The sequence below is a fragment of the Macrobrachium nipponense genome, chromosome 7 (genome assembly GCF_015104395.2).
Source record: "Macrobrachium nipponense isolate FS-2020 chromosome 7, ASM1510439v2, whole genome shotgun sequence".
NCBI classification, from domain to species: Eukaryota; Metazoa; Arthropoda; class Malacostraca; order Decapoda; family Palaemonidae; genus Macrobrachium; species Macrobrachium nipponense.
This window is the reverse complement of record NC_061109.1, coordinates 104,440,564-104,467,176: the sequence shown is the minus strand read 5'-3', so window position 1 is coordinate 104,467,176 and position 26,613 is coordinate 104,440,564. Positions and strand designations below refer to the sequence as shown.

General features: G+C 34.9%; 1 long non-coding RNA gene across 1 annotated transcript in view; it reads right to left on the bottom strand.

Annotated features, from left to right (window-relative positions):
* LOC135217423 (uncharacterized) overlaps nt 1-26,613 on the bottom strand; it is a 625,282-nt gene that overhangs the window by 439,126 nt on the left and 159,543 nt on the right. Inside the window, exon 2 of the long non-coding RNA XR_010315129.1 lies at nt 4,682-4,718. This is a non-coding gene — a long non-coding RNA (uncharacterized LOC135217423). The remainder of the gene's footprint in view (nt 1-4,681; nt 4,719-26,613) is intronic.

Below are 26,613 nucleotides of genomic sequence, written 5' to 3'. Positions count from 1 at the left end.
ATGGTATATAACGGAAAGATTAATAATGCTTATAAAAGGCGTTACCCTGCACCCTCACGAAAGCATTCAAGTCCTATGGCATAAGCCAAAGTCTGAGGAAACGAGTTTCTATGGCACCTCAAGAGCCCTGCAGCCATAATTACTGGCTTAGACATTTTAGTATAACAGGGTAACTGGTAGGAAGAAATATTACTCCATCAACAAAACTTGAATTTAAGGATCCCTTATCATAATATTTGTGGTAAGATATAATAAACCTCAGTCCTCAACTCCTAAAAACACATACAACGACACTAAACTCAACCTAATTTAAAACGTCAATGTACATATAAAAACTTAATGGCAAAATAAATCGTCAACAAACAATACGCAAAATACCAAACACGGAGACATCTTAAACAAACAAACAAAACTTGAGATACACATTTGCAGTTCAATGTCAGCTACACACTTTCCTTAAAGATTAATGAATCTTATTCCACACAAGTCTCAAGTATTAAATTAAGTCTTTATCGCCCTAGCTTTCAACTGTCGTACCAGGCAGGGATTCAGGGGTTAATATATCTTTCCGGTAATTCCTAAATATAATCTCTGACAGTTCACCGAGATGTACGATCAGAATATTCTACAATGAAAGAAAAATTGGAGTCGACCAGCCCGGAAATATGCTTCTCAGTGACTTATGTTTGGCGAGATTTGTTTGAGGCTTCTATGAACCAACATTCGACACCTTAGCAAGGGTGCTTTCAATATAAATTAAGACGGTCATCTGCAAATAAGAAGCACTTCTTACTTACTAGTATGGTAAATTCGTTTAAAGGTAACTGGGATTTTACCCGAGTTCTACGCCAAGAAAAAACGGCTCTAGTTATTTCAATAAAAATTCGAATATAAGGATAAAATATAACATGCTTTTGAACAGCGTTAAGAACAACAATATAATTTGTAATTTGCGTACACATTTTAGGCGAAAAATAATAACCAAATACCAGAACTTCAGCAATTTACATTACTTATGTAAATTATTGAATAACTGCAATTCATCTAACTGAATCGAGAAAACAACGGTAAATAATGAGTGAAAGTTTGATGGAAAAATCACGAAAGGCCTTACATATAAAACAAAAAAGGAAAAGTAGACATGCAAACTAATCCTTTGAGTCAGGCAAAGAACGCAAGGTATTCCCTCAAGACGATGATGACGACAGCTCCCGATGCAAAAAAAAATGTAACGGCAAAACGGATACCCGCCTGAATTGACGGCTGAAAAGCCTGTTGCCATGAAGAATTTGAAAGGCACTCCAGTTATGATAACTAATGGCTGATGGAACAGATAAAAGAACGGACATAAATAGATGAGTATTACCACATCCAAAGGGTCACAGACATCAGAATCTCGTAATTACCATATGAAAAGGGGTTAACAGTTCTCAAGACAAGGAGATACGTATCATACACTCAAAGACCCATAATGGACTATATTAAGACTATATTAATCTCGTAAGATACAGCAATAGAGCTTAAACTCGCTTACAATATTATGTTATTGATAGGGAATAATACAACAATTCTAACTGCATCATCAACAACAATACCAACAAGAGTGTTCTCATAACCCAAACCTTCACTAACGCTGAGTATAGTGAAACGTTCCTTCTCCTCAAAACTGTAAAATCTTTCAAAAAATCCCTTGATCCAAATCTAGATTTCATCTACAAAAAACACTCACTTGTAAAAATTCGCGTTCAAATCCATTTATAAGTTTTTGTGAAATTCTGCTAACAAAAGGAAAATCAGACAAACAACAGACGCGCGCGCGCACACACACACACACACACACACACACACACACACACACACACACATATATATATATATATATATATATATATATATATATATATATATATATAATATAAACATGTATAATAATCATGAAGCTCATAGCAGAACTGGCACGACTTATCTTACAACATTTTTGTAAAATAGCTTCTCTGATTGTGGGAAAATTCTAACAAAACGTTACCCACTGTAGGTACATTCACAAGTCACTGATATAATTTGGTTCGACGAAACCTATCGTTTTCTTATATGTCTGTTATAGTGACCTGTAGATTACGTCCAACTTCATTTGACTTGGCTTTTGATTTCAGACCTTCTTTATATCCCCAGCTTAACTGGAAAGAGTGACGTTAATACAAACTATGAAACGCACATCGAAAGAAAAATGAGAGCCATTTCCTTGGACGTTTAATCCTGGTCTTCTTTCTGCCATGAGAAGTTGGAAGCTTCACTTATCATGTCGGTGTTACCTACTAGTTCTTGCAGTTATGGTCTCTTGTATTGATCCTGAATGAAAGTATTGAATATTGCATCCTAAGATCAGAACTGATAGTCCAGGGCGGCGCTATCACCGGCTTCTGAGGAGAGTACGTCTTTTTCCATAATTCCGATGGATTTTGTCTTAGACAGATTGAAAATAAATTGTAAGGTTTACTGTATGATTATGGCATCCTTTCAGACCTCTCATTAAAATGCCTCTCAATCCCTTTTTTTTCTCTTGTCTCTAGTCGTAATGAAGGAGCTGCTCATGGTATACTAATAATAAACCTTCCCATTCCCTTTGCAATTCAAGCTTGCAACTTTTCCATGAATTCATCATATTCCTCTTTTTACTTCCATCATTACGGTGTCGTCATCAAAGCCGTTGTTTGTTGAAACCTGAACACACTCCAGCTCATGGTATCTCTCCAGTCGGTGTGGTAAGTCAACACTCGGTAAACGAAGACAGCAAAACCCTCCTGCAGCGAAGGCAGCAATCGCCTCCTGCATTCGTCATATATCCAACCATTAAAATAGCGGCCCTGACATCGAAAGCCACAAGATTCTCGTTCATGTTTTATTTTTACGTCGTGAGGCCAACCACAAATTTATCAGAGAACTTTGCAATAAGATAATAGATAATGGAACCTCGCCAATGCATCTGGCATGTTTCAGGGGCTTCCTTCTCTATCCGAGACTTGTTATTTGACAACTTCCAAAGATTTGTTGGTGATCAAGATACCAAAATGAGAGTCAACCACTACATCTAACTTTGGTGAAGCAAGAAGAGGCCCAAGGACACCAGAAAGAATGGAAATGTAAGGCCCTTGTAATTAAGCCCCAAAATATGCTTCTGTCGTTAATATATTATCACACTATGCTCTTCTTCTTCTTCGTTCCCACCGTTATCCTACATTAAAGGGTCGGTTGCTTGATGCGCCTCCTCCACTGCCTTCTATCAAAGGCATCGTCAGGCATGGTTTATAGTTTGGCAAAGGGGTTTTTACCACCGCTTGCCCCTGCTATTATCAACCACAGTTATTGGCAGTGGGCCTACCCTTTTACTAAAGAGTACGACTGCAAAGCAGTAGTTTCTACAAGTTATTATTGGTGGGGTTGGCAGCCTACCCTTTTTAACTAAAAGAAAGTAACGACTGGCAAAGCACGTAGTTTTCCTACAGTTTATTGGGTGGGTGAGGCCTAACCCTTTTTTCTAAAACGCAGTTAACGTACTGCAAAAGCAGTAGTTTTCTTTTACAGTTATTTGGTGGAGATTGGTTTTGAGCCTACCCCTTTTAAACTAAAAGAGTACGAAACTGCTAAAAGCAGTAAGTTCCTAAACAGTTAAATTTGGGTGGTTGGACCCTACCCTTTTACTAAGGAAAGCAAGACTGGGACAAAAAGCAGTAGTTTCTTACGGTTTATGGTGGTGAAGCCTACCTTTTTTTACATAAAAAGAAGTACGAACTGCAAGCCACAGTAAGTTTTCTTTACAGTTTAATTGGTGGGTTGGGAGCCTAACCCTTTTACTAAAGAGTACGACTGCAAAGCAGTAGTTTCTACAGTTATTGGTGGTGAGCCTACCCTTTTACTAAAGAGTACGACTGCAAGGCAGCAGCTGTCCTTTTAGACAGACGCCTTTTACGATACGCAGGACCTATACGGTGGTAGTACTCTTACACCCCCTACCACAGGATCACTAATATACCACACTATTTATAACGATATATTGATATATTTTCACAGGTTGCCATTCCTTTGGTAAATACGAGGTTCGTTATGATCTGAGTAGTTTCCCATTTTTTTTTTTTTTAGATAAAAGTGTATTTGGTATAAATGTTCATTACACTTCAGGAAGTGGACCACAGTAATCATATAATGAATGACTAAGGACGGAAAATAAATACAAAAGAAACACGAAAAAAATTACTACGAATGCGAAAACTTGTAACTAGATGAAACCCCATAAAGACAAACAATCAACACCTGAAACTACGATTCCATAGAAAAACCCACATAATTTTAAGCTTACGAAAATAAGATTTCCATCAAAATCGTCCACAAAAACAATATCGATCATCATTTCAAAGATTTTATTCAGTAGGTAAATCTTAAGGAAAAACATATATTCTTATAACCTTAAAACCTTGAACAGACACCAGGCTTCGAGAATGTCTCTCATGTTTTGTTGTTGTAACAATTATAACACCATAAAAGGGATACCAGGAGGAGAATGCACCCACATACTAGGCTCTATCTATCTTCAGATAGATCTGGTGAACAAAGGCAATGTGGCAAAACGCAACCTCGGAAACTAATTCCCTGCAACATTCCTGCTGTCTATCCTTACATGTCTTACCTTGTAGAAGTGCTGATGTCTCACAGCGCAGATCAACCTGGAAAAGAAAGAAAACCTGATTTAACCCAATTTTGATATCCCCCAGTTATAAAAGATTAGTCTGCAGAACACGGATCCTTGTATCCTGCTACAGAAACAGAATCGTAAAGTGGAGAGAGAGAGAGAGAGAGAGAGAGAGAGAGAGAGAGAGAGAGAGAGAGAGAGAGAGAGAGAGAGTTCCAGCATGACAACCTAAACAAACGTATAATCCACGTCTAGAGAATGCGTGACGACAGCAGACGTAATTCTGCGCCATATCCAATGTGTTACAATATGTACAATATGTAACTTTAATGAGTAGGCAATAAAATATTCAAAGTCTCATAATGCTTTCGTGTAAAATTTTATATGGGTCAGGTATAAGAATCTATAGTTTTCAAATTCTGTATTAACTACAAAGTTATTGTTTAACAATGAGATTTCATGTTTTTGCTTTGTATTATATCAAGACCACCGGTGGTCTTGATTATATCTGATATGATTGCAAATATGCATTGTGTACTCATCCTTCTGTATTTTATGCCCTGTTTGCTTGTACAGCCTATGAAGCAACAATGTATATGTAAATAAGCATATATATGTTTCTCCAACAGACAGTGGCTTCCAAAAAAAACTAAATTATATACAAAAACTATCGATGCTAGATTTATTACATAAGAGCTGTATCAGATAAGCCCTGAACAATATATAAAACAACAGCTGCATCATGCACTATGTATATTGCCAATACGTAAGAGTTAGCTTCCCTGTGTAAAATTACTATTTTATAATTTTTTTCATCTACTATCACGGCTGCAAACCGGATCTGATCCCAGTTCATGATGAATGAACTTGCATGTTGTCAAATGCAGTGAACAAGATACTAAGACACCGTAAACTTAATGAAGGATTGTCAGTATGGCAGACACTTTCTGTTAAACAAAATCCATCGTGTAGTTTTTTCAATGCACTCGTAAGTTCTAGATCTAGACTGTATGTGTGTATGTCAGTAACTTATGAACTGAGGAAGTTTTAAAGTTGTGGAGTCACTCTTCGATTTTTCATATCTATATATTCAAAATAGATCTTGATCTTAACTTGGAAATAATGTTTTTCATTTTTCTCAGCTTTACTAGATTTACTATACATTCTGAGACAAGTATGGACAAATCAAGTTATTCTATTACATCAAATGTGATTTTTTTAATGATGTGGGGACAATTAAGAATCTTTGTTGAAACATAACTGGCAACAGTTAGGCTCTCATAACAAAACAATCTTGCAATCAAATGTATGAACGTATTTCTCCCCTACAAGAAGTCTATGATTTCTATCATGGAAGAGAGACGGCAGTGAGAAAGCCCCAAAGATCTGAAGAATGAAGAAAAACAGTTAATTTATGCAAATGTGAACTGACCCGAATCCAGGTATAGCTAGTTCACTTAAGGTAGATTCTTGGATGAACCCTATGCATACACGGTGTTTGTTTGGCGGCCGCTGATTGGCTGGTGCCGGGAGGTAGGCAGCTCCCAGCCAATCAGCGGGCGCCAAACAAATGTCTCGTAGGCATAGGGCTCAGCTAAGAATCTACCTTAAGTGAACAAGCTATAGTTAACTCACTGAACAATCCTGGTTCATAAGAACATTATTTGGATGTAAATATCTCAGAGCGTAGCAACTCGTGCAGCGTTGCATGCATTGCCATCAGCACAAGCAATAGAACCAACAATTACAAAAGTAGTTGCATTAACATTTATGCCTTTATCAGTTTAATGGTTATAGGTTCGAGACTTATGTAGAACACTGATATCGTAATGCTGAATGAAATCAAAACAACTGCTACCTTGCAAAATGGATGAGAAATATCTCACATTCAAGTATTTATGAAAGCAACAAAAGCTGTAGTGTCATAAAGCAGTCAAGAAAGTTATCAAGTAAAGATAACAATAAAGCATTTCACAAGGTCACCTCTTTAATGCTTGTTTTCTATGAGAAAGCCAGAGAAGTGCTTTACGTTCCAATAAACATGAGAAACAAACAAAGCATGTTGGAGGAACAATTTTCCCAGAGGGAAGAAATCCTCGCTTAGAAGTTTAAAAGACGATGTTTGTCTAATATCAAGAATAACGTAAAACCACAAAAGTACATTGTGTTTACGTTAAATCTAAACGAATCTTTTATTCCAAGAAAAACATTACTTTGAAAAGTGAGTCATTTCGATTTCCTAACAAAAAACAAATAAAAAATTAGTATACAGAAAAACAGGCAAGTAAAAAGCAGAGGAGGGAGAATCGTACTCAAAATCGGCATATCGTACAAGGCATCTCTGCCTTAATGACTCGTTTCTACAGCGCTGAAGGGATAAGAAGGTAATTACAATTCCACACACAGACACAGACGCACAGTAAGATGACTCTCATAACTTCGAGGCTGATTAGATCACCTATCAGCTGCGCTATGCGCACGGGGAGGAGGCGTTGGCGCAAATTATGACCTCCGTTTGGATGTCAAATCCATTTTACACAAGTTTATTCTGTTCACTTCCTTCGGGATTTCTACTCGATAAATTAACTCATCATGATTTACCTTCGCCTAGATATGTTACGTTTCAGCGAAAGCTTAATTTAGTATTCCTGCTCAGAATCTAAGAATACACCGGACAACTTGTCAGTTCGTGAGAAATGTCAATGTTCAGTCAACGTTGTCTAACTTATTCCATGTCTTCTTTTAAGAGAAAAGTGTGAATAAGGTTTTATTATCAAAATAAGAAACTAGATAAATAGAAAATATCCTCCCTTCTTAAGGAATGCAATGTGTTCGTTTATGCTTTTCTGGTCTATTCATTATATTCTAGTGAACAAATTTATAACATATACATGAACAAAAATGCCTAATGATAAAGCGCCAAGAGTTTTTCTCTATAATATGGAATACATTAAAATGGTCATTCCACAAGAAAGTCTGGTCTACATGTACCATTGTGACATGATCCAGCAAATTTATCCATTGAAAATATTTTGTGAACGGTCACTACATTACGTCGACTCATTTTATCTTTTCTTGAGGTTTGGTTTCCATTACTGACTGACATAGCCAGAAGCCTATACCAGGACCATCTCCATCTCCCTATCTCTGGCTCCCTCTCTCTCTCTCTCTCTCTCTCTCTCTCTCTTTTTCTTACCTGAAATTGGGCCATCTATATTGGATGAGAAGTCATTGCCCATTTCACATGTGCACAGGACACTACGCATGGCAAGAAAGCACAGAGGAAGCAACTTTAGCACAGGAAGTCACAAAACTATAATTTTCGTTATTTATTGTTTCATTCCCTCGTGTGATCAGTGATGGTATCTGCCGATATCATTTACCATTAGATTCTTTCCGTTATACAATTGACTGGGCATCATTTCGTTTCCAAATCCCACGAGGTCTGTTTTCCCTGATAGATGAAAAAAAATGATAAATAAGACAAAATATAAAAAATTCGAACCTAGAGATTGGAAACGATAACTTGGCTTATTGCCGCCGTGAACAGTTCAGTCTGCCCATCGCACTTGGGTCAACTAGCTGTGTGCTTGCTTGAAACTATTTTAATTTGGGCAAGGAAAACACCTTAGCTGAAAGTGACAATTAAATTCAAAGAACCAAGTTGTTTCATATTTTTATCACCTTCGTACGAATATTACTGACGTGTTTAAAAAATATAAAATGGAAGAAATGATTACTATTAAAGTTAGAAGTGCTTGACTGTCAATTTGAAGTGAACCAGTTGATCAAGTTACATTTGTCATTGCTTATAGGTTTAAAAGCACAAGTTATCGTTTTACAAAGAAGTCGAGTAAGTTATTAAGTTGTTCTGATCGATAAAAATAATGAAAAGAAAAATATTATAAATAGTTTTATTAAGTTGCTCTCGGGCGATCTTTTTGACAGCTAGCAAGCTTCGCCCGAAGTGTCGGTCAGTTGCAACGATTAGGTACTGATTGTCCTGCCACTGAACTGTAGACGCTGTTTCCCTACTTTGAAAACATTATATTCTAAAGTAAACTATTTATCGCAGGAATTTTTCTTATATCATATCAAAGACATCATGATGCCTGAAAGCATCTCATTTGGTTAAGTTGAAAAAAAAAAATTAGCCTTTGAAAATCATGCAAAGTCAGTACCTCTGGTGTTGAACGAAACTCTGGAACATCCAGAAATGTCTCATACGAGAAATCGCTGTTTGTTAGTTAGCAGAAACAAATTTTTCAGACCCTTCTGACACAAATTACATATTTGGCTGATTTATATAATAGGGCTTTTAGACAAAATACATGACATTTTCCTCAGTAAAATAATTAAATCGTAAAAATGCCTCAGAGGTTTACAACGATTCTTTAAGGATTTGGTCCTCATACTTTTGAGTGGAAACCTGACTAATTTTTAGCTAAAATACAATGATCATCACCATATATTATTAAAAATAAATTTGAAATTTACATTTTATTGCAGTTCGAAAGCTTAAAATAAGTTTTAAATAACGTAGAAAATTATCATAAGATCGTATTCACATACGTTTTTGACCATTCATGTTATAGTCAGCAAACTACCTCACTCTGACGTATATCGGTAACCTTATTTCTGTGAATCTTTATTTGCATGTTTCAAAGTCAATGAAGAAAAAGTTGGTTACCAATATACGTCAGAGTGAGGTAATATGCTGACTAACTTTAACATGAATGGTAAAAAATTTATATGAATATTTGTAAGTGTGCATTTAAAAAAAAGAATCTATAAGACCAAAAGAATTTTTTTTATCCTATAACACCAAAGGAATTTTTATCATGCACTAAACACTAGTTTTATTGCAGAAATAAAAGAATGAAGTCGGTATATCAAAAGGAACTTGTGTAATATACAAAAGTGACTCGTATCCGGGATGAAGAAACACATTAAGAAACGAAAGAACCCCAAACCCACAAGCAATAAACAGACGAGCAGGGAACATCCAGAAAAGAGCACTTCTCCCCCTCCCCCTCCACTTCCCTTCCTCCGCCGCCATCGGGGAGGATTCCTCCACAAAGGTTACGGGGCTCGATTCCGATTCGATTTGCCAAGACGATGATACAATATGATCGGTTTCTGATAACGAGTTCCATTACAGTGTAATGAGACATAAATGACGCCGGAGAATGGGATGGGAAGGTCGGCAACGCGAAGAGATAATCCCTTTCGCTGAATTAATCATGCTTATCTTAGGATCATTTACATCTTTTAAACAAGTGAATCTGTTGGAGCGAATGAGGTGATAACAACGCCAGAGGGCGGGAGAAGGAAGAGAGACGTCTTAGAGGGCCTTGGATAGGAAGAAATTGAAGTCCCGGTTGTAATCGCACCTTTTGAAATATCCAATTTTGCCTTTAGACATACATGATATTTTTGGCAGAACCTCTGGAGAAAATGCACGTCATATAACCACATCAAAGTACAGTAATATACTACATAAGCAACAAAGAAAATAGGAAAAACATATTCTTCCAAGGGAAAGAAGACCTTGTCTAAAATGTCAAAGAAAAATGCCTAAAACCTAAGATATGAAAAATCACGACATTACAATTACTTGCTTTTTTTAGTTCATGACAAATGAAAGGGGTCTTTCAAACAATATCCCAGATAAATATTCACATGGGATTAAGAGAATCCCATAAAATATTTGCCACGCGCGTACAATGATGCAAACCTCTGTTAGAAGGAAAATTCATTCGTAAATTTGAGAATAGCTCTGGGGGACATGCGAAAAGAAGGAAAATCGTGGACACAGGAGAGTGAAAACACCCAGTACCTACCGCAAAAAAGTCACATGTACCAAAAGGAGAACGACAAGCATAATCACACACCCTCAGAGAGGCAGAGTAGAGGGGGGGGGGGGGGTGACAGCAAAGGGAGGAAGCCAAAAAAACACACATACACATAAAAAGATCGTTGGGAGCGATAAATGAATCAGATACAATAAATGGCTTGAAAGAGCCGAACTCTAATACAAGATTAGAAATTACATAACATTCTTCAGACAAAAGACAGTCATATTGTAGCGGGAGAAGTGAAGAGGGTAAACAAGACTGAAAGCCAAAGAATCATAAACTCTAGAATGGCAGCACTAATTTAACAAACTTCCTAAATAAATGACACGAAAATGTGAAAGGTCAAATCCGCAGGCAAAACTCTTGCCTAATACTTGAGGTTTATAAATGAAACGTGATTTTGCTATTCCAATTCAACAATAAAATATTAATTCGGAAAAACAATTACACAATGGTTTTATGGAATACAAAGCCGAAGTGCATTTATTCAAGAAATAATAAATGAAACTCTGGTTTTCATCAATATGTGAAGACAGCCGCGTTTTCGCTTCAACAGTATCAAGTCAATCTTTGCAGACGTATGACTGAACCGCCCTCTTTGCCGAGGGGAAAGACATCAATGGAATTCCTTAAAGGTAAAATTTCAAGTGTTCACGTAAAACTTTACAAAGCAAAAAACCCAACAAAATGCATCAAATAAGAACAAATGAATAAACACATAAAGAAAAATGAATAAACGCACACAAATAAATAGTGTTAACAACCCTACCTATCAAAGGAACCCTTCCGCAATATTTGACTAAAGGATGGATATGAAAAGGGGAACGCAGAGAGGAATGTAAGGGAATAAGGCACGGATGCAAAAAAAGGAATAAATAAAAAGAAGCATTCAGAGAAAGGGTTGAGAGAGAGAGAGAGAGAGAGAGAGAGAGAGAGAGAGAGAGAGAGAGAGAGAGAGAGAGAGAATGTGCAGAGGTGGAGAGCAACTCTAAGAGAAATTTCATGGTTATGGCAAACAGGGAAATAGAGAGAGAAAGTTAGAGAAAGGACAGAGAAATAAATTCAATTGAATAGGGGCTCCAAGGAATAACAAGAATTGGCAAGAAAGGAGAACTGGGATTATACGAGATTAAAGAGGGAGGGAAAACGTGAAAATGGAGAAAGCGATGAAAAAATGGGGATTGAGAAACCTTGGAATGAGGGGAGAAGAATTAAAAGGGATTACTTACAAAAGACAAAGAGGGGAACAAAAGAAAGGAGCACTAAAGAAGACTTTTTTTTGGATCGACAGACATTGGCAAAAGATTAGAATTACAGGATTGCCTCACCAGATGACTTCTTAGTTACCTATACTGCCTTTCCAAACCATTACCCTTAATTACAGACATGGATGATGAAAGGAAAAAAGCTCGCGGTATCTAATGCATGTGTGTACGTTTATATGTATATACACATTATATATACACACACACACACTCACATATATATATATATATATATATATATATATATATATATATATATATATATATATATATATATATAATCTATGCATGGGGGTTACGTGCATGAGCTTCTTTGGTGTATTCATGTAAACAAAGGCATCTAAAAATTGTATTAGATACATATTCAAAATAAATATCAATATATGACAGGGGGAAATAGTGTTAGGCGAGATTAATATCTTCCTTTCAATGAAAAGAAAATAGATATATATATATATATATATATATATAATATATATATAACTATATTCTATATATATATATATATATATATATATATATACTATATATATATATATACTACTGCAGTATGATCCTCAAACATCAATTCAGGAAAGCCGAAGACACATGGATGTTTGAAAATAAGATTTATTCATGAAGAAACGTTTCTCACATGACTATGTGCATCATCATTCTGCACAATGACAAAATAATAACATTAAAAATACTAAAAATACACAGGATTCTAGAAATGACAGTTAAAAAACATTAAAAGACAAAAAAAAAAATGTAAGCAAAGTAAAACCAACTGCTGTTACACCAACCTTCAGGTACAACAGAAGAAGATAAGAGTGACCCAAGAAAGAACAAAAAAACCCAAAGACGAATATGCCACATATTGTTGAGCAGTAGAGCAACCACTGTTTAACGATGGAACGAGTCTTTTAATATATAATGACTCTAAGGTAGACAGATAATCAGCATCCTTAGAATACCCCAACATGGTAAAGTGTTGCTTCTTGACCTCAGTTTTACAGTTGATAGCATGATTTTTTTATATTCGAATGTTCTGGTTTCCTCAATCTTTGCCCCGTTCTATAACTAAAACCTAAGTGACTGCAATAACGCATCTGCAACAACCTTTTCGTTGATCCAATATAAGTACCAGGACATCCTGGGCATGTAAACTTATAGACCACATTGGATCTCATGAAGCGCTGCAGAAGGTCCTTGAAGCCAAACAAGGAGCCAATTTTACTGGGATTATTTGATATCAATTTTAAGTTAATGCACGGTATTTCTGTTTCAGTAATTTATTTCAGTTTATGGGAAAATTTGGAGATAGAAATATAAGGGATCAAATAACTTAAGTTTTTTTGCATATCCAAATTAACAAGTCTTTGAAACAGCACCTCCAAAGAAAAATAATATCTGGCATAGTCAGGTCAGGGACGTCTTTTCAAGCTTGCTACTGCTAGGAAGCTTGAAAAGTCGTCCCTGAAACTCGAGAAATCACAATGTGACCTAGATTTTCTGCAATATTGCGAGCCAAATGGCGTATATCCGAAATTCATTCGATTCAAACTATACAAGACATCCCTTTCGCTACTGAATTCTACAGAGAAGCCCTGAAAGATCTACTTCGTAAGGAGATTACTACGAAACAGACGGCTATTAAGAAATTTAACGAGACCGTTACCCAATTGAGGAGACTTTTGTTTGATGACTTGCCCTTTGCTGATCGGTTTATTTTTCAGAAATTTAATAATTATGTAAATAAATTTATTTCTCATGTATTTGTCCGCCATCAAAGAAAGTTGCAGAATTTTAGTATTGTAATTCCGATGTTTGACCAAAGAAACCAATGTATATTTAATTTTTCCAATTATGTACTGTTCAAAAGGAAGAATTCCTTTTGTCTTTCGGGCTTGATTTTTGTTTACCCTCCTGTAGACCTGGTTATGCCAGATTTTATTTCCCTTTGGAGGTGCTGTTTCAAAGACTTGTTTATCTGGATATGTAAAAAAAACTTAGGTAATTTACAGCAAAAACTGGCTACTCTTATACATAAGACTTATGCACAATTAAAGGTTACGTGGACCCCGTTTTTTAGGAAAGATGATTTGGAACTTTTGCTTTCACTTAGGAAACGTGAGGACCTAGTGATATGCAAGCCAGACAAGGGCAACGGAGTTGTATTATTGAATAAGAATGATTATGTGAATAAGATTGAAAACATACTGTCAGACACTTCTAAGTTTGTAGCTCACGGTGAACCTAACTTTTTAGACATTGATAAACGAGACGAACGTATTAACAGATTCTTAAGGAGATTAAAAACTGACAATATTATTGACGATAAAACCTACCAAATGTTGTATGTAACCGGCTCTTCTTTCAGTATTTTGTATGGGCTACCAAAAATTCATAAAGATGGAATTCTAATAAGAGCTATTATGGCAGCGGTATAATAGCCCTTCTTTTTCGATTTTGAAATATCTGGTTTCTCTCCCTACCGAGTATACTTCTAGTCATTTCATTTTAAAGAATGGTTATGAATTTCAAAACCAAATCATATAACATGAGTCATGATGGTGACCTGTATATGTCAAGCACTGATGTTGAGTCTTTATTTACGAATGTTCGCTTGAACGAGACTATAGAGATTATTTTAAACAAGGTTTTTCCAGATGGCAAATTTACATTTCATGGTTTTACCAGGTCTCTATTTAAACAACTTCTAGAACTTGCTGTACAAGATTCTATGTTTATTTTTAATCAAAAATTGTACTCTCAGGTAGATGGTGTTGCTATGGGTTCTCCATTAGGACCTTTATTTGCAAGTTTTTTTTTATGTCTTTTTTAGAAAAAAATTTTAAATTGTTGTCCGTCGTCTTTTAAACCATCGTTTTACAGAAGGTATGTAGACGATACCTTTGTTCTTTTTTAAGTATCAGTGGCAGGCCACTCAGATTTTAGTTTTCCTTAATCAGCAACACCGTAACATTAATTTTACTATGGAATTGGAGAAAGATAATTGTTTACCGTTTTTAGATGTTTTAACCACGAGAGTTAATTCTGTTTTTACTACTGCCGTTTACAGAAAGAAAACTTATACAGGTCTTACAAATAATTTCTACAGTGCTTGTCAAACCAGTTTTAAATTGAATACCATCTATACTTAAGTGTATAGGGCTCTTAGATACTCGTCCAGTTGGAGATTAAATTTTTAACTACTTTCTTTCAACAAAATTAATTTCCCAAGGATCTAGTTTTTAGAATCGTCAGCAAACTTTTAAATAATTATTTAAATCCTGCCACACCGGTTTTTAATGTTCCGAAAAAACTTATGTATGCTTCAATCCCTTATATTTTTAACTTCAAATTTTCCCAAAAACTGAAACAAATTACTGAAACAGAAATACCGCGCATTGATTTAAAATTGATATCAAATAATCCCATTAAGATTGGCTCCTTGTTGGGCTTCAAGGACCGTCTGCAGCCCTTCATGAGATCCAATGTGGTCTATAAGTTTACATGCCCAGGATGTCCTGGTACTTATATTGGATCAACGAAAAGGTTGTTGCAGATGCGTTATTGCAGTCACTTAGGGTTTAGTTTTAGAACGGGGCAAAGATTAAGCAGACCAGAACATTCGAATATAAAAAAATCATGCTACCAACTGTAAAACTGAGGTCAAGAAGCAACACTTAACCATATTGGGGTATTCTAGGGATGCTGATTATCTGACTACCTTAGTCATTATATATTAAAAGACTCGTTCCATCGTTAAACAGTGGTTGCTCTACTGCTCAACAATATGTGGCATAGTCGTCTTTGGGGTTTTTTGTTCTTTCTTGGGTCACTCTTATCTTCTTCTGTTGTACCTGAAGGTTGGTGTAACAGCAGTTGGTTTTACTTTGCTAACATTTTTTTTGTCTTTTAATGTTTTTTAACTGCCATTTCTAGAATCCTGTGTATTTTTAGTATTTTTAATGTTATTATTTTGTCATTTTGCAGACAGATGATGCATATAGTCATGTGCGAAAAGTTTCTTCATGAATAAATCTTTTAAAACATCCATGTGTCTTCGGCTTTCCTGAATTGATTATATATATATATATATATATATATATATATATATATATATATATATATATATATATATATAGTCAGTGGATCAGCCTGCAAATAGATACAAGTCAAATAAAAAGTTATGGAATAATAATAATGAAATATATATGAAATATATGTATATATATATATATATAATATATATATATATATATATATATATATATAGTTATATATATATATTATATATATATATCCACCTAGTGCATTAATTTTATGGATCCTTCCGAGCTCCAATATTTAGGCGAGGAGCAAATTCATTCACGCTTTCAGGTATTGTTTCTAGAATTTTATTTCTACTCCCTCATATTTCATTATCCATAACCTTTTTATTTGACTTGTCTCTATTTGCAGGCTGATCCGCTGACTATGTTTATAAGAGTTTACAGCTGAAGACATCATTATTGAAGCTTGTCAGACACCTAGTATTTCAGATGTTTTATCTGATTCCAATATCAAGAGGAAGTTGAATGAAATGCTGTTGGCTATTTCAGTTAGGTATGTCCCTAGAAAGGTGATCAGTATTAGTGCAAATGACGAGGCATGTGTTGATTATACGAAATCTTTCACAGTAAAACTATACTATTTTTGTTGAGTCTCGCCGTGCTGCGAACAGAAGTTATCATACAGCTGAAAGAAATTACAATAATATCTTAACAGGAAACTTGAAGCAATTACTTGGCCTCATCTGTGGTGGAACAAATTGGGATCTTCTATCTTTGGGTCAGGTTTGTCTTCCATCCCATCTCTAAAAAAAGATGATGGTAGATTGCTTACTGGCACTAAGGAAAAGGCTGAACTGCTTCCTCGAGCTTTTAGAGCTAAGCAATCAGCTGAGGATGTACCCCTCATTGATACTCGTCATCCAGAAACTATTATTACAAAATTTCCATTTTGCTCCACTGATATTAAGAACATTCTTGGTAATCTTCAGGGCTGGGGTGGAGAAGATCCTGATGGTTTCCTCCCTTTTTATACATTTGTATGATGAAGTAGTAATTTGCTGATAAGCACAATAGTAATACAATGCCAGTTAGGTATGGCATATCTGTAGACTACAAAACTGCAGGCCATTGCTATTCTTCATGTGCCCTCCAAAATTGCAGAAAAACATCTTGCTTAAGCCACTATACAAGTATGTGGAATACAAAAGATTGTTAACTAATAGCCAATATATATTAGAAAGCAATTGAGTACCAGCAATGCTCATCTAGATTTTACATGCCATTTTCAAGAAAAACTTGGTAAGGATTTTGAGGGTAAAGTAATTCAAATAGATTTCAGTGTTGCTTTCATTTTAGTAAACAACAAGGCACTTATTTCTAAACTTCAGGATCTCAGAGCAGGCGTATACGTTTTAGAAGATTTCCTTACAGGTAGCTACGCAGCACTGAGCCTGTTGCTCCACAACGTGGTGCCTGGTCCTGTTAATTTTAGTGTCCAAGTGATATGATTGTTGGCATCGAAAACAAGACTGTTCATGAAGTATGCCGATGATACAACAATTGTGGGTGTCCTTAGTCTCAATTATAGAACATATTGGCTTAGTGAATGGTGTAGTCAGTGGGGTACAACGCTGGGCTCCAGTAACACGAAAACTCTGTTGATTACATAGCAAATCTCATACTGATTTCCCACCCTAATCTCCCCTTCAAGTGGCCGGAATAAGTCCGAAGTTTTGACTATACTTGGTATTATTTTTTACTCATATCTCACTTTTGAGAAACACCTGATTAAAGTGTTAGCAAATGTTTCACAGTAGTTAGGTACTCTACGTAAGGCCTCATATATTTGTAACAACGATAAAATCAACACAACCTACTTAAGGTCATTTCTCCTTCCTTAATTAAAATAGTGTCCTCCGGAGTCGATATCTGCTTCTGCTCTTAGATGTTTTCGGCATTTAGTTCCAAGTTATTCATCGGTTAAGTGTACAAAGGGTACTTGGGGTACTCTTCATGATCTTCCTGAATTTCCTCTGGTTCTATTTTCCTTTGTAGTCCTTCTATTTTCTAATAATGAAAGTCATTCCTTATGCCAGCATAAATTCAGACTCAAAGGTGGCCCGTAAATGTAGTAAACTGCTTAAAGGTAGACCTTTGGATTCAGGGCACCCAACCGAGACGTCATTATTGACAGAGTAATATGTCATAAGGACCAATATATATTAAACAATATCATACCATGACTAGACCCAATAATGAAAGCGTCTGCTCTATAGTTTCCTTAAACGTATAACTGAAACATCTAAAAAAATAAAGAATGCTTCAAGGACGAAAGAATAATGGTGGTCCACATTCGGTTATAGAAATATAAATCACTTATATAAAGAAGAAACTAGCAACCTATTATAAATTCTAAAGCGTGCGAAAACCTAATTGAGCCCCACTATTATGTCGAGGTCTGTATAAAACGATAACGTATGAAGGGAAGAGCCCCTGAATATCAACAAGTATTCTCTTTGTGTTATCTGTCCGATCGGTCATGTCGACTCTGGACAAATTGCAAACGTTAACACATCATCGGCTCTGTCTCTTTGATCGTCAATCACGATTTAGAGGAGAGGGGCCGATTCAAAGGCTCCACTTACCGCAGTCATAATTTACATTTATGGGAAGTAATTGAGTTTTCAATTATATACTATAGACAGGGCTCCATGGCGTGACACAGCCATTTCAACCGATGGGTCAATCAATGGATCGCAAGAAGCTGATCGAGTAAAATGACAACCTTTCTCGAGGAACATAACTGCAATCTATCGAAATGCCTCTATTATGGTCTGCGTGGAAAGAAAAGTAATAAGCAAAGGACCAGTAAAGATGACTACTGACCCAATGTCGTCCATTAGTGTAGCAACACAGCCACTTGGAAAATTAAAAAAAATAAAATACTGTATTTTAGAAAAAGGAAGCGGTTGCCAAATACTGCATGTACACATTATCCAAAACTTAATTTTACAAAATCAGGAAGAAATGGGATTGTTCGGTTAAATATCTTTACCATAATTATTAATTTTTCAAAAATTGCACGATATAATCAGCATAAAAATATGGCTTGACAGGCATTACTGTTATAAATCGCTGTTTGGAATACATGAGGAAATGAAATGAAGCCTGATCGACTGATTTTTCTCTCTCATGTACGTACCTACATTAACCTCGGGAGAATAGTACGTAATAGTGTAGATGGGCTCTGCAGGGTCCAGAAATATATTTAAATAATTAAAATACACTACAGTTTTAAGACCAAATCTTCAGTTGATTTCCGTATAATAAATGAAAGAAGGAAAGTTACAAATAATAAAAGAAGACATCAAAAATTGATAGTAACCATTTCGGTGATTACCAGGCTAACAATTTAATCCAAATGATTAAGCATTCAACGACCTAATGTGATAACAAACAGTGAAACTTGCAGTTTCCATCATTTAAGTTGAAATTAGGTTATGCCCCGATGAAGGCAGCTGCAACCATTTTCCTTTCCTGTGTATCATTTTGTTTCAAATATATAATTTACTCTTTTGTCAGTCAACACTCTGGTTACTTGATATGTGTATAAATAAAGCATTATGCACATCTCCCCTTCTTATTGGACGTCTGTATTCCCTAAATCGCTGGTCAACAGATCTTCCTGATTCCCCTGTAAAAACAGTTCTGCAATCTGCAAAGGGAAATATTACACTCCATCAATGAAGATGTGGTGAATGTGGAGGATAGAACAGAGGAGGAACTGAATGATATAAAAGTAGAAAGGGTTAGTTTAAGTTTGACAATTGCGAAAGTGAAAACTGTGGATCTGAAAAAAAAAGTGAAAAATAAAAAGACACGGAGTTGAAAGAATTACCTGTGAATTATGGGTAAGGACGATAAAGGAAGTTGTAAAAACTGTAGAGGACTAATGTTACTAAAAATATCAGAATAGGCAAAGAATATGATGGGTATCTGGAAGTCAAGGAACACCTGTGGTAACATACACATGCCTAAGACACCATTGATAGATATGCAGTGTGGAAGGGTGATATATGGTAAAGGAGATAATATGCTGAAAGCAATTAAAAGTATTGATGTTGGAAATTAACTGCGCATAAAAATTGGTAAAAAGGAGAAAGACTATCATGTTGTAAAATGGGTTCTAAGACAAAGGACATAAGATGCAGGTACAAAGTTGTAGGATAAGATAATGAATAGTGAATAAAGAGTGGAAGGGCAGATGTTGTAGATGATGTAGCACTGACTTGGGATAATAATAAATAAACAAAATTTTCCTTCCACGAGGAGAAAATTGAATAGTATGAGTAAGGGTACGGTTATAAATGGAACCCAGGAAGAGACAGCAATGAATGTTACCTGGATGGCAGAAGAAACGAAGCATTTGAATCATATAGATATTTAGGAGCAAAGGTAATGCAGGGATGTTGCCATGGTGGGTACAAAGGATTGGTGTGCTCATGAAACCCAAGGTAGGAAGGGACGGTTTAACCCATTTCCCTTTATACAGACAGAATATAGATAAACGAATAGAAAGAAAAATTTTGAAGCTCCTGAAATGAATAATTTGCATAGTGTATGGGATATACGAAGAACTGAAATGATGAAAAATATGTAAATGTGTAGACAGAATATGGAAGGAGACAAGGAAAACCCAGAAGGGGGAAGGAATGGAAGAGGTACTGGGAAGGAAGGAAGGAAGGAAGGAAGGGAAGGAAGGCCCTTTATATCGAGGAATTGCAAGCGTGTATGCAAAATAAAGGTAGGACTTCTTTGAAGATCTCTGAAACCGCTAATTAACTATCTGACGCTTTATGCACGGGGAGTCTACCCTTGATTGGCTGGCGAATTAGGTATGAACGTAACAGGGCCCATTGCATTGTTTCTACTCTAGACCTACTCCATAGAAAAAGTTATATATATATATATTATATATATATATATATATATATATATCATACACATATACATACATAAATGCATGTACATATATGCGTATGTATGTGTGCTCTTATATGTGTATATATATATATATATATATATATATATATATATATATATATAGATATATATATATATATATATATATATATATATATATAGATATATATATATTATATATATATATATATACATGTGTGTGTGTGTGTGTGTGTGTATGTATGTATGTATGTATGTATGATGTATGTATGGTATATGTAATGAATATTATGTATATATATATATATATATATATATATATATGATATATATATATATATGAGTGGTCTGAAAATGTGTTGAGAGAGAGAGAGAGAGAGAGATGAGAGAGAGAGAGAGAGAGAGAGAGAGAGAGAGAGAGAGGCCAGGAGACAGACAGTGGTAAAAGAAGATTCCCTTCTGTCTCAAAACGTAGCCTAAAGGAATCTCGTGATATCCTTCTGTAACACGCAATGAAGCCTTGGGATACCTCTGTCTCTTCTTTTATTTTTTTTTATTATTATTATTTTTATTTTTAGTGGTGGCGCCTCGCAGACGGCTCTGAACGTCTCGTTTTCTTCAACAATGAGAATTTCATCATTGAATCTCACTCGGCCACAAAATGCCAAGGTCGTTCTCATGGACAGGTAACTCATCACGCTGCGAATGGAGGAAAACCGAACAAGCTGAAACTTCGTGTTGGGTGTTGCCCTAAAAACCAGTTCCGTAATTACAAATGAGGGGCAGCCTCTACACGTGAAGACCTTTTCAGGATCAGCTCCTCCGCGTGTTTAAATTGCAAAAATAAAAATAAAATAGTAAAAATTAAAAGACGAATTTCCATCGCATAATCCATTGGCAGAGGTGTAATGGACATGATTCAAAGACCGGCATATCAACAGGGCACCAACATTCACTGGGAGATCAATAACTAGAAAAAATAATCATTATTACACTTATTAATGAATCACAACGACGAAATATATATTTATCTAATTACGCAGTTTATGAATTATGTCATAGCAATCCTGCATTTGTGACGATCGGCTGCCCATTGACTATACTGAATGAGAAGTGGAAAAACGTATATATATTTTCACTTGTTTCGTTTTTATGGTGATTTTACGTTGCATGGAACCAGTGAAAAAAAAACGTATATGAATATTTCGGAAATCTATACAGTAGCAAGGTTTTCGCCAGCTGCTAATTAACTGCTTCCAATTTCACCATCCTCCAAAAGAGATAATTATTTTCAATAAGCAAATGATAAGGAGACATGATCTCGAACAACTAAAAGACTTGTAGAAAAAGTAAAATACCAAAAAAAAAGGGGGGGGGGGACCTAACTACACTGAGAGGGGCCCGAGAAGGTCCGAAATTGATATATTATTGATAGATTGTCTGAAAACGAAGGTAAAACATAGGACCTGAAATTCAATCAAACTGTTATATTAGTACGGTGCAGAAATTCAAAGAGTTAATTGGCGAAACATGCAGCAACAAAAAGGTAAACAATCGTTTTGTAGCACCGCAAAAATGAAGCATGAAGGACCACTTTAAAAATAGCAAAATAAAAGACATCGCCAGATATCTTTTCGTAAATAATGCAATAACAAGCAAGAATGAAGCTTATCTCTGTAGCAATAAAAGAGTAATTATATATGCAAATCTAAAAGTAATACTAAATAAGTTTTATCGTGAGATAAACTAATGAGAATTCTCGAGCTCAAAAGAGACAAATTAATATAAAATAATGATTGATTGGATAGAGCAATTTTTTGTAACATGAGGATGAACCTCAAGTAAAACTGGATAAATATAAGATCGTTAAAACGTATCAAAACCTTCAAGAAATCAACTCTATTGATCTCTCCAGCGTAAAGAGAAAATGGTTTTACATAAATTTTTTAAACTATTTCTACGACGCGATGTAAACTTCTTAATCCCATGAGCAATTATCATTACTTGAAAAGCAACCAAACTTCATGCAAGGGCCGTATATGGTTATTAGTATTCATTCACCAAGTTACATGTATTTATGTTACAGGCAGATAGTGAAATGCACTAAGGGACATTTAATCCCGCCAGGGGCTAATACTGAACACGACAAAACAGTCACTCACCTACACAGCTTCGCCGTGTTTAGTACTAGCCCCGGGCGCGTCAAGTGCATTTCACCGTGTTTAGTACTAATGCCTGGTTCCGCTATCTGCATGTCCCACACACACACACACACATACATACATGCATACATACATACATACATATATATTATATATATTATATATATATATATATATATATATATATATATGTGTGTGTGTGTGTGTGTGTGTGTGTATGTATAATATATATATTTTTTTTCTTACTATTAACACATCTCTGAGAGATGTGTTAATAATAAGAAAAATAATCAAGATTCTTCCATTCTATATGTAGAATGTACTTTGCATCTTAACACCACGTATCCCTGTGCTTTCAGGCGCATCCGCAAACAATCACAGAAAATATATACGCACGCACACACATATATGATGGTGATTATATATATATATATATATATATATATATATATATTATATATATATATATAAATAGTATTATATATATTATATATAATAGTATATAATATATTATTATATATACATATATTATATATATTATATATTTATATATTATAGTTATATATAATAAATATATACTTATATATATAGTATATATATGATATATATACTATCTATATATATATATATATCTTATATATATATAATATATAATCTTTCTATATATATATATATATATCATATCTCATCTATATATATATATATATATATATATCACCATCATATATGTGTGTGCGTGTGTATATATTTTCTGTGCTTTTTTGCGGATGCGCCTGAAAGCACAGGGATACGTGGTGTTAAGATGCAAAGTATATTCTACATATAGAATGGAAGAATCCTGATTTTTTTTTCTGATTACTAACACATCTCTCAGAGGACGGATACACAGTGTAAATACGAACTTAATTTGATATATTAACAGCCGGAATAAAGAGAAGCCCTAACCTAATTTACGACCGAAGGCAAGTTTGCCATTAACGAGTATTTCTTCACGAAGCCACACGGTCCTAGCACCTGTGCTATTTCCAAGTCATCACGACCAGACTGCCTACTTTTCTTTTCTTTTTAAATCTACACATTTTACATATTTACTCGTGTTCTAATCAGTTATTACTTAGATAAAACAGGATTTTATGATATTTTCAAACATATCATTAGAGGAAATCGGCATTTAGCACTTATCAACATGATAGCAGGATGTTTTCTTTACATGAACGAAAACTGCATAGTTATCTGTGCCTATCTCATTCATTTATTTCTGTTACTCCATTCTATTTCCTAATGATTTTCCCGGTCACACATTGCGTGTCCTTTTTTTTTCTTGTGTTATTTTGCGTATATATATATATATATATATACATATACATATACATTCATACATACATGCATATATATATATATATATATATATATATATATATCATTAAAAATCTAATTAAGATATGCTTTTCACTATAAAGACTTGAGATCCAAATGGAGGATTATGAAGAAATTCTGACGTCCGTAGTAGCATTTGAACTCGCATCCAAAGTATCACGGAGAGGTCATGCTGCTGACCTGAGCACAAGAAGAATAACATGACCTCATTCTGATACTATGGATGCGGGTTCGAATCTTGTTACAAATGTCAGAATGTCCTCATATTGTTCCATTTGGGTCTCTGGGTTTTTAATGATAAGCATATCATCCAAAAGTGCTATGAAATCGAGAAGTTACGACATCGTGGTTATTAAAATTACATATGTATTGGTAACAAGTGACCAATAGAATCTATATACACACACATACACACACAATATATACATACACACACTCATTAAATATATACATATATATATATATATATATATATATATATTATTATTTAGTATGTATAATATTAGTATATATATATATATATATATATATATATATATATATATATATATATATATATATATGTTTGTAAATATGTGTGTATATAGATTCTGTTTGTCATTTTTTACTTAAGTTGGCACTAAAACAGCAATAATCGACGACGTCAAATGCAAATAATTAAATCAAATTTCTTCAAGGATATAAAGAAAGCATACTTCCCACAAAGCTACTCAGCAGGTAAGACATCAAAGTACCGATGAATGCAAGACATTAATTATTATTATTATTATTATTTTTTTTTTTTTTTTTTTTTGCTCTATCACAGTCCTCCAATTCGACTGGGTGGTATTTATAGTGTGGGGTTCCGGGTTGCATCCTGCCTCCTTAGGAGTCCATCACTTTTCTTACTACGTGTGCCGTTTCTAGGATCACACTCTTCTGCATGAGGCCCGGAGCTACTTCAGCCTCTAGTTTTTCTAGATTCCTTTTCAGGGATCTTGGGATCGTGCCTAGTGCTCATTATTATTATTATTTTATAAAACCTATGGTTCTCAGTACGTAGATTTAATCTTTAATTGTTATAATTCCACTATTCACTATAATGTTGATGAAAAACTAAAAAATTTCCCTTGACACACATCAGAAATTACTCCTCTGGTGAGGGTAACTTAGTGAATTCGTTCGTCTCGTTTAATGCAAATCCATATACCTATTCCCGATTTATTTTGTAAACAAACACTCACACAAGTGAGCAAATACTTTAACTCAAACTTCCATTGGTGGTTTATTTGGGAGATAAGAATTTAAAAACACCAGAATTCCAGATGCACAGCGAGAAGTTATTGTTCATATTGAACTTAATCGCTGAAAAGGGTTTGAATATATAAAGTCCGATGAGACAATTCCAATTCAAGTATCCGGTATAAATATCTACTTGTCTCATACGAGATGATATTTAGGAATAAGTGATCTCGTTTTCCCAGACCATTTTTATGGTATGGATGGTAAATAACAAACAAAAAGGTATTAAAATAAGGGCATGCGACAATTTATCAGAAAAAGACTACATACCATTCACAGACGAGAGGAGGATGTCACAACATGTGTGCATTTCTGTCGGATGCCCCAACTTCTCCATACAAGTGACAGGTGTCATAACATCTTCAACTAACTCCAAGTGTTTACTGCCAACGGACACTGCCGTTTTCATGCTAACAAAGACAACACCAAAGCCCTAAGACACCCACCGATTTATTTCACATATTCTTCATACTTACAGCGATTATTACTTCAAATTTTCTGTTGGAGTTCATGCGAGAAAGAATTGAACCTTTATCGTACAAAATGTCATGTGATTTTGATTTTTCTTCTTTAGCTCTCGATGATATTAAAGGAAACACATTGAAAAAAAACTAAAGTTTCGATAATTGCGTTGCATGATTTAACTTTTCCACTTAATAAGATCTAATATAATAAGCAAATATTTAAAGCTGGTATGTGGAAGCTGCTGGAGAATTAAGAAATACATAATTAACAAATAAGTGCCGAGTTTTGGTTGCCGTTATTCTCGTTATCTTCCAAAGCTGTATGAAACAAATGACTTTTTGGAAGGGTATCTACATTGGAAGAGAACAAGGAATGCGTAAACTTAGGGCGTCGCAGAACTACTGTCCAGATGCGTTAGTCTGACTAATTTGCATACCATCTGAAGTAGCATGAAATTCTGATGAGAATTTCAGCTGTTATGTAGAATCTTTCTTGGCATTCTTCTCTTTCATTCACGTC